The 17,656-nt window shown below is 44.2% G+C and overlaps 1 protein-coding gene across 2 annotated transcripts in view; it reads right to left on the bottom strand.

Annotated features, from left to right (window-relative positions):
- STAG1 (STAG1 cohesin complex component) overlaps positions 1-17,656 on the bottom strand; it is a 167,983-nt gene that overhangs the window by 145,385 nt on the left and 4,942 nt on the right. The window contains exon 1 of one of the 2 annotated variants that reach the window (XM_063407866.1): positions 12,828-14,340. The exons of the other annotated variant lie outside the window; for it this stretch is intronic. The gene's annotated coding sequence lies outside the window, so the exon portion shown is untranslated. Of the gene's footprint in view, positions 1-12,827; positions 14,341-17,656 lie in introns of those variants that run through there. 2 annotated transcript variants of the gene reach the window in all.

Consider the following 17,656-nt stretch of genomic DNA (forward strand, 5'->3'; position numbering starts at 1 on the left):
AGATAAAAATCATTTTTCCTGTTATATTTTCTTGTTTGAGATGAACATCAAGCTCTCAGAGCACCCAGCCTTTGACAATATACTGGTATTGATGCCAGTAGATCCAGTCTGGTAAGACCCAGACTGGATTTTACACACCCAGAAATCCTTCTAGGTATCAGAAAACAGAGTAAGAGACCTGCTGGTTTCAGCTGGGGTCATTTCCTTCACAGACCCCAGGGAGGGGCTGAGGGTGTCTGCGAGGTTGGGAGGGGACACAGGTGACCCAAACCGAGCCAAGGATATTCCAGACCTCACAACATCATGAATAGTAAGAAGTGGAGGGAAGAGGGAGGAAGGGGGGATATCTGCAGTGATGGCATTTGTCTTCCCAAGCCACTGTTACCTGTGTTGGGGTCCTGCTGCCCTGGAGGTGCAGAACACGTGCCTGTCTGTGGGAAGGCTGAATGAATTCCTTGGTTTCCTTTGCCTGTATGTGCAGTTTTGGCTTTCCCTGTTAAACTGGCCTTCTCTCAACCCCTGAGTTTTCCAGCTTTTACCCTTCCACTTTTCTCTCCGATCCCACTGCTGGGATAACAAGCGAGTGGCTGCGAGGGCCGGGTGGCTGGAGGGACAGAAATCCTGCCCAAACTTCTGCATCACCCCAGTGAGCAGCTCAGCCTGAGTGAGCTCCACCAAGAACCTTGGCCTGCTCATGTGTATGCAGCAGTTCCTACAGGGACTTTCCACTTGTCCTGGGCTTCACAGGGAGGATTTTCTAAAAACTGAGTAACTACTAATCCTTTTAGCTTGGATAACAAAGACCACCTTTGAAAGTCTGATTCTTAGGCTAAATTCTTATATCAAATATATTGTAAGAGAGCTGTGAGATACACATCTCCCCAAGGCAGCAGAGTCAGGAGTACAGGGGCAATTCTATCTCACTGCATCTGCCTGACAGCTCACAGCAGCAAAGCAGGCAGAGGCACAACCAACCAGTGTTTGATTTCTAGTTATGGTTAATGCAACACTCTGAAAAGTCTCTGAACAGCAAGAAAAGCACTGCCTTAAAATCTCCTTTCTCACAGCCAGATGGAAGAAGTTTTTTCCTCCTACCTGTGGACAGCTGGAAGCAGTCATGAGGCAGAGGGCTAGTTAAAAACTATTGTTTAAATATGACAATGAAGTTTCTCTTAATCTTTCCAGTGAGATACCACTCTCCAGGTTTTATAACAGGAACCTTAAACTGGTTGTTTTTTTTAAATCCAGAATTTGGCTGATCACAGTTTCATGAATCAAACCTTTAAATAATTGAGAACAGCAAGATACGCTAATCTTCAAAGTTATTAAAGTGGTGCCATTTTCTGGCTAATTTTTTTAAACACGTCAAAAGCTCAGTCAAAAAACAAATGCATGTGTGTAGCCATACTGTCCAGAACACTCCCAAAATCCCTATCTTCCCAACTGTTTGTATTTACACACATTAGATTTTGCTTCAGTATTATCTTTTCAGGTGATGTTTTTCATTCCCTAATATTGTATGTATATGAGAGTCATTTCTTATTCAAAGATGCAGTTATATCCCACTCTGACAAACCCCTTTGACAATAAACAATGCAGGTCAGCTTTCACTACCACCTACATTCAGTACCACAGTTGCTCTCATGTCTTTCCCAGTCTCCCTCTCCCCTCTGGACCTTTCCCTTTAATCAGGACAAAATCTCTGCCTGTCTTGGCATCCGCCCTGGTATCTCGAGACACCAGGTGAAGCTCAGAGAGCAGCAGCTGGAATGCCATGGCCTTCCCCCCTCTCCCTCCACACAGCCAGGCTGTGCTGGAACCAGCTTTCAGCCTCTCCTTTGCATTGCAGGAGGCTGCTTTCTCCCCCAGACCCAGTGTGAGTACCCTGATCGTGCAGAGTGAGACTCCAGCAGCTTCCTCTCCTCCTCTTTCCATGACTCTGGCTCAGGGACTGCAGATTCAGCCAGAGCTGGACCTCCCTGTCAGGGACCTCCTGCCCTCTCTGTTTTTTTCCTTCACTGACCAAATGAAGGTTGTCCCATCCTGTCCCAGCCCTCCCTTGTTCTGGAGTGTGTGCCCCCTGTTACATCCTGTCAGCAGGGTTGGGTACTCCAGCAAACCCCCTCTAAACAACTTCTTTACTTGGGCTCAGGTACTTCATAGTTTCCTGGCCCTCTCTTCTAAGAAACTTCCAGTTGCAAAATAAAGCATTCCCAATTTTAGAATGTAATCCTTTAACGTTAAGAGCTGCAGACAAAGTTGGTAAGGGCACAAAGTGTGGCAAACAAGGGCAGGAGGATGGAGGGAAGCTGGATGTGCCTTCCAGCAGCAGCCTACAGGGAGTTCTGAGTTCACTGTTTCACTGTTTTCTTACTCATCTCCCAAAAAAACCCCCATAGATAATTAATGTTAACTCCCTGGCATTTAGATCCATCATTTCTGGGGTTCTTTTGATCCCAAAGATCTTTTTGTAAATGTACCTTTTATATTTTATCCTGTACACTGCTGCTGTCTCACTGTCAGGAGGAGATACAGCTCTGGCCTTCACATAAACAAGATGTTTGACAAAATCCCACTGTCCCTTTCTGCATAATCTGCCATTGCAATTAAACACTGAAACTGTGACACTTACCATTGAAAATGCATGTGGTCCTTAGGCTTCCACTCTTTCTTCAGATGGAAGTCAAAAGGCCACATTGATGCCAGCTTTGCTATCAGGATTGCACGAACATAACAAATTCTTACTAAATTAATACATTAGCACTAACAAGAAAAATTGATTGTTTAAATGAATCCTACATGGCTTTTTTCCAATAACCTGTTCATCTTAAAGATAATTCCCACATTTTAATTCTTAAAAGACATGTCTAATAAGGCTGTAGGTCTCACCAGGATTTCCTTTTATTTAAAGGTTGGGTTTCTTTTCTGTTTTTAAGCTGTCAGTGGTTATAAGCTAACTAGAAATAATTTCCCATTTGCCATTAGCACTGCATAAAGCTCAGTTTGCACTAGAGAGTCAGATTTGAAGGTGTCACATTTAACCTGAAACCTTAAACGAGCTGAATTTTCCCCCAGTAAATGAATCATTGCTCCCAACTAGCTATCAAATTTCAAAAAGTAATTAATACAAATAACTGCTTCTTAAATTAGAAGTAAAATCCTAATGCGTAAGTGTTTATGCACAATGCATAAAGTACAATAAAACCATATTCTCTCCTATGATCAGTGTGCATTCCCATCCTGCTGCCCAAGGCTGAGTGCACCAAGCCCTGTGCCCTCTCCAGCCAGGGAAACCAGGAGGGCAAAAGCAGCACTGGAACCCCCTCCTGACCCAGGGAACAAGAACAGCCACTGGCACACAGACTCCTCTGTCCATGCAGCAAATGGATTGTGGGGCTTTGCAAGAGTCAAGCACAATCCCACTTGAAAAATAATGAATTTGCAAGAACACATCATGGGCCATCAAACGAGATCCTAAATCTGATCAGCTGCTTTGTGGGGATTTCTGAGAAGGTACAACACATTTTTCTGTTCTTCCTGCTGCCTTTCCTGGCAATGTAATTGTGATGAGATAAACTGTGATGAAGATTTTCTTCCAGAACCAGAACATTATTTCTGTTTTCAGGAGCCACAGAATCAGAAGTCTTAGCTGCCATGCTGACACACTGATAAAAGCTCTCGCTGTCGGGTTTGGCCAACTGAGACTGCTGCACACTTACTCTTCCCTTCTGTTTGTCTTTTCCAGCAGTTCCACAAGCTGTGGAAACACTGAAGCTTGGTTCTCCATGGATTATTTTCTGTATCTCTGTGTGGATTCTCTAACATCTAACAACTGAAATCCTGCTCTTGCTTTTATTTTGAAGAGTGCATAAAAGAGGGGTGGGAAAGAGATGTTAAGAGAGTAACTGTGGCCAGCTATCTAACTTCACAAAAACTGCAGACATTTGGGTTTTGGACACCCCCCACCCCCTCCAAATTTAACTGAAGTGAATGGCTGTGCTCCTAAGAGACACACAGCAACTAAATGCTTCTAATGCATTTAAATAACAGATTATGTCAAACCATAAAAAATCTGAACCCTATTCAAAAGACCAAAAATTAGCAATATTAAAATACCTCTAACTTCCTTCCCTTGTCCCCACCTCTGTCCCACTGTCCTGGTAGTGACAGGAGTGACTCCAACATTTGCAAAGCCACACTGCCTTAGAGAACCGAACTGAAAATCACAAATCAGCAAGAGGTGACATCAAGCTGCCCATATAGATATAAATCACCAAGAACAAGAAAAGCCAAGACATTCTCCAGAAAACAGCTGTTAAAATTCTTGGGTTTCTATCCAAGTAGCATGTATTTGCCAAGAATCTTTAAGCTTCTTTTCTACCTTAAAAGCATTTGGAATAAACACAGACAATTAAATGTGTACTGCAGAACTGTTTTAAAGGACTGATTTCTGTTTCTGAACCAATATGCATTCAAAGGTTTGTTTCAAAAATCTTCCAGAATTTGGCAGTTAAAACACTTAATCCCAGAGCTTTAGCAGCACAAGATTTGATGCTCAGCATTTCACCCTTCTGAGTTGCTGGTCTTTTTACTTATTTATTTTTTAGTGGGGGAAAGAAAGGCTCAAGAATTAGGGAAAGGAGGTTATACAAGCAAAAAAACTTGGACTGATATGTGGCTGCTAAGAAACCATATCATAACCTCAGAGAACAGGAAGCTGCTAATGATTTCTCTGATAATATGAAAGCAGTAGTATGAACAGGCAACACCAATGAACACAGAGGGTTTAGTAAATTATGAGAAGGGTTTAGGATGAGAGGCAGCCTCCTGGTCCAGGTCAAGTTGATTTTGTCTGCTGAATGAACTAACAGCATGCTCGCTCCCAGAGAATAATTTGAACACATTAATACTGACACCCTCTCTGAATCTGAGTTGAACCCGAGAAATTGTGAAGTACTGTATTGATCAGGGTCCTGCTAAGAGAAGTGCTGCAGAGCACATAATTGCAGTGTTCAAAGAGTGCTCCAGAGCCCTGCCACTGTTTCATGGAGAATTCAGTCCAGTGGTCAAGGTAATATCCATCCACCTGAACAGCTCGATGTAACAAGAACAAACACATTCTGATTTGAGGAAAAGCCAGCTAAATATTTTTCAGAAATACTTCTCAAGGAAAATGCAGTAAAACTTAGAGCAAAAAAGCAAATGAAAGTGCTCCCAGAATTATTTGTTCAGCCACACACAAGATAGTAATTCTATTTTGGGTTTCAAAAAGGGACTGGATATGCTCAAACTCCTTTTAGAGGCGGCACAGAGCCTAAAACAGCTAGAATTCAACACAAATCCTCCTATATTCCTAGAGAAAGGCAATGATGTTCATTAGGAGTCAGTGATGCTGGTGCTAATCAAAGATCACTCAACAAACACAGGTATCAATGAACCAAGATTACTCATCAATAAACATAGTTTAAAAAGTGAGCTCTCCATGTCTCCCTGGCCCAAAGGATTTAGCCTGAACCTTCAAACCTGCCATGGCCCAGACTATGAATGGCAAAAGCCTGTGCTAAAGAAACACCACCAAAATTTTAGCAGAAAGGGACACATCTTGGTAATCCTGATTACCCCCGTGACAAGCAGCTAAAAAACAAGCTGCTGGCAAACTGAAAGGGCCCATTCTATTTTCCTAATAAACACCAGTCTGACTGAGCAATGTACTTAATCCAGCTCAGTGTCACTGGTGTACCATTACCTGTCTGGAAGGGCACAGGGTGGATGGCTCAAGAACACAAAGTAAATCTCTTGGAAAAGTGCCATTCCAGGTGACAACTCAATATTCAGATAATCCATTAAGCCTCTGCTCAGCCTCTGAAGAAACTGGTGAGACTTTTTAACTTCTTGCCAAAGGACTTTCTCCCATTTCTCAGGAGCTTCTTGGCTACTGTTTGAGCTTCTCCAAAGGCTTGTAGGTTGACAAGGAGTTAGCCTGGATTTCTCTGGCTGCTCCAGGAAGAGGTTCCAGCACCAAAAGGGTCCCCCAGAGGCAGCTGAAGGCAGAGCTTTCCTCCTTTTCTTCAGGGAGCTGCCATTATCCCAGCAGTGGTAGCCCAGCAAGGTCAGATTGAGAAAAGGATGCCAAAAATATTTCACCAACTAAAAATGAGGAAGCTGCTTGATTAGGCATAAAAGAATAGCTTTTATTTCAGCTGTGACCTTAGAAGCTCTAAAATAGAAAAATCCCTGAAAATACAGAGTAGACAAAAAATTCACAGATGCAGTCTCTAATCCCCTATCAACTGAAGTATAAAAGTAGATAAACATGCAAAGGACTATCTTCTCCAATTTTAGTAAGGACATGGGAATATCTCAAATTATGTATGAGAAGAGGATACTCTAATTTCATATTTCTTAGTTATTCAAATAAATTCAGTAAGAGACATAAGAATTTAAAAGATTTTTCTCTATATACTTTCCCTTGTGAGCTGCATGAGGATTTTTCTTTGCTCAACTTTAATAAATTTTATATGTTAAAATAGCATCCTTAATTACTGCTTAGAGCTTTTATAAACTTTCAATGTCCAAATTTTATCGCAGCCATTTTAATACCCATAATTAGCTCATTCAGATTTTTAATGCTAAATGCTATAAATTACTGAGTACTCTAGCATTTCAGTTCCTAATACTAAGACAGATTTTTAATGTTACAGATATGACAGGTTCTCCCATTTAAAGTGGTTGAGCTTACCTCCCTACTTCATTACACAGCTCATGTTCAATACACTCCAAATTGCCAGCGGCTCTTTTCATCATTAATTACAGATTTCAAGTCCAACACTAATCAATTTCCAGCCCATGACCAACAGAAAAGAGCACTCCCACCTCTCATTCTTTACCTCTGCCCGGCCTGTTCTGCTGTGATTACCATGTTCTCCTGTCTCTGTCACATTTAGCTTTCTAAATAATGGGTTTCCAGCAGGATACGCTGCTTTAATGTGAATTTGTAAAATCTATGGCAAAACACATTTTCAGTCCATCCCAGGCCCCCAGGAAGGAGCACATCCCTGCAGGATTGCTCACTGCCCTTCCCACACCTGCCTGGAAGAGGAGACACAAGAGGAATGGGAGCTCCAAAAGCTGTGCAACTCCAGGGCAATTCCCAGCACCAATTTTTACATTTCTTTATCAAAAATGCCCAGGTCTTAATACTGCCAAGGAGAGAAAAGGGAACTTACTACCTTTTAAAACTAATGCTTTTAGACTTATTCCTCTTTTGCAGGAACACAGGGAATTACTTGTGCATTTGCTATAGAAGGCACCAGTCTTACCCGCAGCCTGAAACTTGGACTTTACTGTGCACTTAGAGCAGGCATTCAGCACCCTAAAACATAGATGCTGAAAATCACACAAGTGCAGAAAGTCCTGAATATCTATAATAGAACTCCCAGAGAATTCACAAGTAATTCCCAATCATTACATGGAGCAAAAACTCCACCCTTGAATGTGTTTGAGGATTTTATGCCTGTTTTTCCTCTTATATGCTTCAATTAAAAAAAAAAAAAGTGACATCAAATCCTATCCCAAACTTCTTAGTTCTGTGGGTACCATTCAGAACTGTAAGCAGGATGTGACCTTGCAGACAGAGCACCACGAGCAGATGTGACACAGCAGAGCCTGAACATCACATCTGACAGGACCTGTGGGTCCTGCACTTTTAAACACCAGCCTGTTCCAGTGAACCTCTGAACCCACAGCACCAGTGAAACCCAGCCCTGAGCACTCCCAAACCCTGAACCTTCCTTTGCACTCAGAACACAGGGAACTCTTCAACACTTTCATGTTTGACTCATTTTATATACTGCACATATATTTTAAAGAATATTATGTTTTATTGTATGTTCTATTCACATATTAACTGCAGTCAATACAGCCAGCTTGCAATTCCAACCACTGGCAATGTTAACAGAATGCAAAGTAAGACAGTTATTCGTTTCAGCAAAATTTGCCCCATTGAAGCTAAAAACATCTCTCCAGCATTCTTAGGGCAATGCTGAGCAAATTTTGTCTTTTAAGCTATAAAAAGTTTCATGAGCTCCTTGGAATGGGCACAAAAGCCTCTTCCACAAGTTTGCAATCATTTCTACAGGAGGGAGCACTGATACATGAACACAGTGAGCAGAGATGGAATAGTTGATGTTTCTCTAACAGAAGTGTCCATGTGTTCTTTGCAGACAGAAGATATTTATCTGACATGAAAATGCAATTTGAAAAAAAGGTTGTCATTTAGAGTAGCTGCTGACCTTACTAAAACACCAGAAGAATGATCTGGGAGAATGGGTTATGAGATTAATTGCCAAATGAAGAATAAAGAAAACATAGTGAGATTTCAGATCACTAGAAAAATGGTACCCAAAACACATTTCAAAGTATCATTTTTAACAGGAGAGGTTTTACAATTCTTTTTATTATTTTAAAATTAACATTTTAAAGGGTATTTATTATTACTTGTTCTCTACTGTACAATTTTATTTCTAATCTGCTTGTAAACTTCCAAACTGATGAAAACTTGGATAAAATTAAATGCCATTACAGGGAAATGGAAGAGAAAACAATTAGCACAGTAGTTAAATACTGGCTTGCAAGCATAAGACTGTTTCCTTAAGTCAACAATTGACATTACAAGAGCAAAGTAAGATTGAAATGAACGCTTGAAGTCTATCACCTGTTTTCTGAGCACAGCCCCCAAGTTACAGGGGAAAATGAATCTTTAATATCTAAAAGTCCCTAAGCAAAGATGATTTTAGGGACAAACCACTGTCGGGCAGCTGGTGAGATTCCTGCTCCTGACACCATCCAGTTCTTGGCTGTGAGAAGAAGAAATTCTGCCTTGAGTTGTTATACCCCAACATATATACTATACATATATACTATATATATATATTCGTTCAGCTTCCCCTTCCCACTGGCTGTTGTTTTGGTCTGTTATAGTGTTTCTTTTTTTTTAATTTCTTACTTTAATTTCAGATAAGAAAGAGTTACAAGGTTTGGATAAAACAGCAAAAACTTTTTCTTGTCTAAGCACTAAACTATTGAGTCTGTTAACCAAGAACTTAGATACAGCCACTGTGAAGAAGAGGGGCAGGAAAACAATTTTGGAGCTTGATCAAAGAAAGGATTCTTAAAAATATTGCAGTCTACAGAAAACAGAGCAGAGGAGACTGGCAGAATTGTGCACTACATGGATGAAACCAGAGAAAAAATGTCCGACAACTGAATGGATTTTGATTTAAACATTCAAAGCTCAAGCACCTTATACACACACAGTGCCAAACCCTCAAGATATCCGAGAGCAGGTTTCTTTTTTTCCCCTTGGATTTTTGAGGGCTATTAGAAGGGAAAGTAAGAGATTAATGGCAAGGCTCTTCCTAGTCTATTAAAAAGGGAGACAGAGTGGTAAGTGATGCAGTCATGGAGATGAGCTTCCCTGGGAGGTCCACTGGCAGAAGAAGGTGCTGATGGGCTCCCAGCTGCAATGCTAGGGAGGAAAGCCACATTCCCAGAGAACAGCCAGGTTCTTTGAGCAGTCACTCTTTTCCTGCTCCAAATGCCCAACCACACAACAAAGCGTGCTCCATCAGGTTGGGAGCCACAGCAGCACAGAACCAAACATCAATTTGCTTCTCCGCCCCAAGCCTGAGCACCCCAGTTCCCACCCTCACACCCCAGAGCGCTCTCCAACCTGCAGGGGAAGATCCCCACACACCTCTGCCAACACAACCCAGCACAGCTGCACAGCGAGGACATGTGGCACCAAAGGAAGGCTGTGCAGCCACTGTCCCCTGCATTCTTCTGCTGCTCAAAGTCCCGTTCATCTGCTGACAAAACAGCACTAAAAGCTGTCAGATTCCCCCCGCGTGTTTCCAAAACACCCGGACAAACACAGCGGCTGCTCAGTGACACACACACTGCCCTGGGTTATCCAGACCAGCGTGGAGCTCCCGTACCCTCCCGGGGCACGGCAGGAACAGCCCCCGGGACACGGCAGGAACAGCCCCCGGGACACGGCAGCCACAGCCCCCGGGACACGGCAGCCACAGCCCCCGGGACACGGCAGCCACAGCCCCCGGGACACGGCAGCCACAGCCCCCGGGACACGGCGGGAACAGCCCCCGGGACACGGCGGGAACAGCCCCCGGGACACGGCGGGCACAGCCCCCGGGACACGGCGGGCACAGCCCCCGGGACACGGCGGGCACAGCCCCCGGGACACGGCGGGCACAGCCCCCGGGACACGGCGGGCACAGCCCCCGGGACACGGCGGGCACAGCCCCCGGGACACGGCGGGCACAGCCCCCGGGACACGGCGGGCACAGCCCCCGGGACACGGCGGGCACAGCCCCCGGGACACGGCGGGCACAGCCCCCGGGACACGGCGGGCACAGCCCCCGGGACACGGCGGGCACAGCCCCCGGGACACGGCGGGAACAGCCCTCGGGCCTGCCGGGCACACGACCTGTGCTCCAGGCAGGAGCCCAACAGCCACAGGGGACAGAGGCTCATCAGTCAAAAGGAGACACTTGGGAGTGGCAGGAGGTCAGCAAAGGTGATAGCCTGAAAAAAAGATGTGGGAAAGCACTAACGGAGGACAAAAAAAAAAAAGTTAGGTATGGTTATCAATATAAAGCTACTAAGTGAACAAAATTCAGTCAAGCCTAGAAAGTACAACCTACTTCCATTTATTTACTTATAAATTAATCGATGTTTCATTTTCATCCCACCTCTGCTTGGTACAAAAATGTACCTATAGTTTGGAAGAAACAAAAGCTGCAAACGCTGTCCATGCTGCAAGACAGCTGCTTCCTAGGAAAAATTTAGGGAAGTCTATGAAACATACAGATTGCATTGACATGAAATGCATCACTTCTTCATTTTAGCATCTTTTAATTTTCTTTCCCAGTTTTTTTCTCTTAAAGCTGCTACTAAACCACAAAGAAACCCCCAAGTTTTCTTTCCGTATTGTCAGTGTCATCAGGAAGACTTGTGCCGTTTTATAATAACAAAAAAGCAGCATTTGACATCAAAGGACGTGGAGAAACCAATGTTCCACGTATGCTTCCAACAGCTTGATGCTGAACAAACAAGGCAGCCTCTTTCTTCCGTGCTCTTCATGAATATTGAAGGCTGCAGCTAATGGAATGGAGCACAGACAGCAGCAGCAGCAGCCTCAGGGGACAGCCTGGGCTCCTCTCTGATGCCACCTCAGCCAAGGGTTGGTGCTGAGCACACAGGGGAATGTCCCTGTCACAGGCCAATACCCATTTATTCACCAGTGACAATGCTTCCCACGGGTTCCGGCCCTGCCTTTGTGACAAGGGTGACAGCAATCCTGTCACCTCTGGGTGACAGCAATCCAGAGTGACTCCAGATACACAACACAGGCTAAGGCAGATTCTCAGCCCCTGGGATGGCCTGTAAAGCCCTCCATGAAGAACAAGCAAAAGGATGAGGGAAGAGCAAGGGACTCTTGTGAAGAGCTTGTCACAAAAAACAAATAAATGAAGAACAATCCACCTTGCACCACTAAATCAAACATCAGAACAGAGTGCCCAGTTTGGGGGTCCATGCTTCCAGATAGGAACTGACAGGAGAGAGTCTACAAAGCAGTGAGCTGGACCAGGGGACAAGAAAACCAGAGACAGGAGGAAACACTGTGGAATTCAAAGACAAAGTTTGTGTTAGAGCTCAGGGAGAAAAAACAATGGACACTGACGTACGCCAGAAATAGTTCACTATGACGAAATAAAACCCAGAAGTTAACTGCAAAATGTGCCAGTTTGGAAAAAAACAGTCAGTAAGAATATACAGCACTGGAATAAACTGCTTAGGAAATGCAGTGAAATTTCCAGCAACTAAGAGATTAGACAAGAAGCTGTCAAGAATATTGTAAACTGTCACACCCCAAGACCGACAAAGGGATTAACTCAAGCTCTCTCTCCATTGTTTTTTTGTTCTATATTCTTCCAGGAATAAAGAAAGCCCAGTAAGAGCCACAAAAGTAAAAGTAAATAAATAACCCTCCTAGTACAAGTCCATTGTTCTAGTAAAACACAAGACTGGACAAAGGTCTACAGTTTTAATAACCCTTAATGGCTGTAAAAGCAACATGATTTTGGACTTAAGAGTCGTGACCCTAGAGATTCCAGCAATGCACAAAACAAATCAATGAAAAAAAATTCAAATAAAACAATTAGAGAAAAAACACACGCCAATACCATTCTTTCATTAAATAAAACCACAACAGTAAAAGTCTTTCTAGCATCTGTTCTCACAACACAGCACATTCCTGTTAGAGGATGGAGACACGTAAGTGATAAACGCTTTGCCGTTTTTCAAAGGTGAACTACTGATCTTCAAGGAAAATAATTATAGGGCTAAATAATAGAAAACTCCTTGAAAGCCAGGGGTAGAGGACTGCAGAGCAGTTATTATAGGAAACTATTAACTACTGCAGCATTTTGGGTAGTGGTCCTCAAGAAATCACACTGCAAGGTTAAATCTCTGCTAGTAACACAGGAAAATTCTTATCAGCTGCCGGGTAAGGAAAAAAAACTGCAAGGAAAAGAACATGATGGGGGCAGGGTGGTGTCAATTTTTCTCATCGCATATGATGAGGACATTTAAAATTAAGGGAGGAAAATGGTATTACAGCCACTGGTTCCACCCTCAGAATGCACCCTGAGCACCAACAGCTCTGATCTCAGCACCACCAGCTCCTGGCCAGGTTAAAAGCACATCACTCTGCTCCCTGATTTCATATTCCACTACGACCCTCTCACCTGCCCAAGCACACAGTGCTGCTCCATCCTGCTGGGTTTACTGATCTTCCCATCCAGTGCCTGTTCAAGCTCCTCTGGGAGATTTCATCCAAAATAAATGTTCTCTCCTAAACAAAGTTAGGACAAACATTTGTTCCTTATGTGAGCCCTGGGTAACTTGCCTGCTTTGGAGCAAACAAGAACACAGCACAAAAGACACAAAAGACTGACAAGATCCACCTTTTGGCAACTTTATGGTGAGACACCAAAAAATCAAAGCCTGCTTTCCAAACCTGCAGTTATGCCTCACACAGTCTGGGGTTCAGGAATGGCTCCTGGTCACGAGCAGCAGACTGGTGTCTGTCAAACTCTGTCTGTCCTTCCCAGAGTGGAAGGGTGCAGGGAAGGTTGCACACACAACCTGCTCCTATCAAAACCTGCACAACTACAAAATCTGCAAGGAAGGGATATCCCAGTCAAACCAAGCTACCACTTACAGGTTTGCAGACAATTATAAAATGATCAAGCAATGTGGATTTTTTTAACACCTAAGAGACAGAGATCTCATTAAAGCCACAGGCCTTTACCTTAAAGCATGAAAACTCAGCAGGAATTTCCCCACTGAAATCCTTAGGAAAAACAATATCTTTACCACACCTGAAAAACAAAACCAAAAAATCCCTAAAAAATGAAAACAAACAAACAAACAAACCCCAAAACCACCCAAACCAAACAAAAACAGAAAAGAAAAAACCACCAAAAAACCCCAAACCACAAAACCAAACCAAAAAACTCCACACCATCCCACCTTAATTTCATATTCAAAAATCAATTTGAATAAATTTTTTGGAACACCACAAAAATAACCACTCTGCAGCTCAAAACCTAACACAGGAATTTCCAGTCCGGACAGTCGGTTTGTCAGAGGGATGTGTTATTTGAAACAAGATGGGAGTAACTGCCTAACAATACCCATCCCAACCACAGGCGTGCTCATCTGAGCCATCTATAACAATGGCAAAACCAACATTCCCCTTGAGGATTAAAAAAATCCCCAGCAACCAGTCCCAAACTGCCTGAGCTTACAGCTAAGGAAAAATAACACAAATGAGGCTGCCCTGTGTATTCAATTTTTGGGGTTTGTTGGCTATTAATAGGCAAGTGTGGTGAATGTAAGATGATATTCAGATCATTTCCAGCGTGTTCTTCCCTTCCTTCCCCACAGCTTTTTGTCTTCCCAACCGAGCCCCCGTGTCAGGGAGCCCTGACTGAAGCATTGGATGCGGGAGCTGCAGGAAGGGCAGCACAGTTCCACACTGCCTCACTCGTGCTGCTCTTGGGCTTCCCTCAAAGAGCCTGGCACGCCACCAACACCAGCAATGGCTTGACCAGAGGTTTAAAAGGACATCTCTTTCTTTATATGTATATAAAACAAGCTGCTTGAGGAGCTGCAGTCACTTTGCACAACACTTTCTCCACCATGTGCCAGAACAGCCTGTTCTGCTCACCCCTGACACCTCACTTGGGGCAAAGAGAGCTCATCATGAATTTATTCCTTCTGAAGAGCTGGAAGTCCCTGTTTTTGTACATTCCCCTGCTCTTTAATGATGTGATTGCTCCATTAGAGCTTAGTTCCACAAGCTCTTCCCTGTGCCAGGCTCACATCTGCCAGTACACTGAACCTGCACACAGGCTCAGGATTGCAGCAGCATAAATAGCTGCAGTGGCACTCTGTGACACTTCACAGTGGTGCCACTTGTCATTTACCAGGCCTGTGGGTGAAGAGATCAGAATTGGGACACTACAAATCACAGTTGACTGTCCCACACGCTGAATGCTTTTTGTGACCGCTGCCAAACAAAGTCATTCTCTTTTGACATGGGCCTGAATGCAAGCACAAGACACAAAGAGGGGACACGTGGCCTTCAGGACAGAGGCAGACACAATAGCTCAGCCCTGGATGGGGGTGTTACCAAAGCAGGACTTTAGGTCAAGGAAGTTGTTCGAGGGACAGACAACAAAGGAGCTGACTGCCAAAAATTTATGGGCGAGGAAGATGTGAAAGGTTATTCTCAGCTGCGAATTTCACAATAAAACTCCGGCAGTGACATACCCTGCCAATAGCTCAGAATTTACTGCAGAAAGTGCTGGTGGGTACCCCCTGCCATTGCACAGGGGCTCCAAGCCCTGCACAAATGCCATGGGTGGTGCTGAAGAATGGCACACTCCTGCAAAAGGCCTGGCAGTCCTTAAGGGCAGAGATGCCAAGGAAACGTTCTGAACGTTTAAAAAAGGATACACATTCAAGTCTTAGCAGTTTTGTAATGATACATTTGCCTTGGGGAAACAAAATGTCCAGGAAATAATGGCAGCTACAAGTGACAATTCCTCCCTCCACCACTCCAACGTGACACTTTGCTTCCCTTGATCCTTATCCCTCAGCCTCATCTCCTAGCTCTTGTCTTTCCCTCTCAACTTTCCACCAGCACACCAACAGCTCTGAACCAACAATCAGCAATGAGAAATGAGAAAAGTAAGGCATACCAATGGAAAAGGCTTGTCCTCCCAGCTCTAAGGGCTCTGGCACTCACAAACATTTCCCTCCAAGACAAGAAATTCCTCATTCATTACCTGGCCAGGCAATAGATTTACATAAGTCCCCATACCAGGGCTTTCTGTCCTTGATGCTGGTGCTTTACAGTTCCACCAACATGAACCTGTGTGTGTAAAAACTTTCCTTTGCAAAGCAAAACCAAGCAGCTTCTCTGGTTCCTTTTGGGAAGAAAACTAAACCTAACAGTTCAGTATTGAAACACACCTCTCCAGGTTCTGAGCATGTCCAGCACCTTGTAAAACAGCACAAAAATTAGTATTCAAAACTTCCCTACACCATTTTGAAAAAGGAATTAAATTTCAGCTCCACCTTATTGCTTTGTCAGCAAAAACTGTTGCAAATGAAGCTTACAGAAACAAAATGTATTTTAAAAAAGGGAAAAAACCCCAGTCCTCAGACTAGGAAAGCCAAAGAGATGCACAAACCCACAGAAATTATACCATTTCTTCTGATCAGCTACACTGACCCTTCTCAGAGGGATGGCAAAGGACACATTATAGGTGAATTCTATTTGATTTATGTAAATACAAGCAGAACAATCAGCCTAGTGCTAAACCAGAAAAAGCATCAAAGAGCTTAAGGGAAACACTGGGATCATGGAACTGAAAGGAGGTGAAGAATAAACAAGCCAGGACCTGAGACTCAAAGGGCAGAGAACCCGAAACAGCGGCCAAGTGTGGGAAGAGCCTCCCTCCCTGCCACGGGAGCTCTCCACTCTCACTGCCATGCAGGGCACAAAGGTACACACGGCTGGGCACAGTCTGCAGGGCAGCCCCTCCAGTCTCAGCTCTGTGCAAGGATCATCTGTGCAGGCCTGACTTGCACTCCCTGTGCTGCATTATTTGTTTTACAGTATCACTGCAACCATTTGTTTGGGTTTCTCTAAGCCCAGTGGCCAACAGAACAGGCCTACAGGTGAGTACTGTGTGTGTATATCCTTCTCTCAGTCCTTTTCTCCATCTCCACTATCAATAATTCTCAGTACATGGAGCATTTTCCACTGAACTCAGGAAAACAGAGATCCCAAAATACGTAAGTGCCTCTCTATTGTTAAAAACATTCATTTCTTAGAAGAGAGATGTTTAATTTCTCTCCCACAAGCAATGTCCTATTAAAGTAAGGCTATGGGAAAAACAAAACTATCAGACACCAAAAAAGCCACATAAGTGAACCAGAAAAAAAAGCCTTCAAAATAAAATTCTACTGCTTGAAGTAGTGCTTACTCTTGAACACAATTTATAGTTATGTTTACTCTCTCACCTAACACTCTGATGTTACAGTCTAGTGAGCCTAATTTAGTAGAAACCACACTAGAAAATAGATCTGCAGGCAACTAAATAAACTACAGTATTTAGACAGGGAAATCAACCTTCCTTTTGTATAGGAAAGTCAAGTTCCACAAATTCACAGGATTTCTCCCAAGGCCTTCCCTTACACCAGTGCACTGTACCTGACAAAGCCTGCTTTCATTTCCAAGAGACATTTAACAAGACTCTTCAGAAAAGGCCCTTAAAGAAATTAAGCTGCCACGGCAACAAGAAGCCTTGTGTGGACAGGTTACCTGGGGAAGAGACAGGAGACAGAGAGCAAACAAAGTGGTCACCTCTGACAACACAGGGGGGCTCCTGGGGAGTCCCACAGGAGCACAGGGCTTGCAGAAGGTGTCCCCAGGGTGTGGAACAAGATCATCTGTAAGGTCCCCTCCAACCCAAACAACCCCATGACACAGAGAGTGGGAACTGGAGGCCAGGCTGGGACACTCTTCCATCTAGAAAAGAATGCCACCAATGTGCTGATGGCACCAGGCTACTCCCAAGGAAGGGAAGAGCAAAGGCAGGCTGCAGACAGCAGAGCTGGCAGGGGCACTCAGAGGAGGCAGGAGTTACCCACAGAACCCAGCTGGACACAGAGCAGTGGGCTCCATGTGATCATCCACACCCAGCACAGGCACACAGCCCAGCCAGCCTGAACCATCCCCATCTCCAGGACCATTTTTCTCCCAAAGTATTCCTGCAAGTGACCTTCCATCACCTCTGTCAACTCCTGACTCTGACAGCCTGACTCGATTCACTCACTGAGCAGAAACACCTCCCTCCCAAGCACAGGAGTTTGCCAGGAAGGGAATTCAGCTCCAGGGAAGGTCACGCCAGCAGCAGCACAAAGGGAAGGGAGAGCTCTGGAGACACAGACTCCTCTCAGCTGAGGCAGGCTGGCACAGCAGCTCAACCATCTTGTG

Source organism: Prinia subflava, chromosome 11 (assembly GCF_021018805.1).
Source record: "Prinia subflava isolate CZ2003 ecotype Zambia chromosome 11, Cam_Psub_1.2, whole genome shotgun sequence".
Lineage (NCBI taxonomy): Eukaryota > Metazoa > Chordata > Aves > Passeriformes > Cisticolidae > Prinia > Prinia subflava.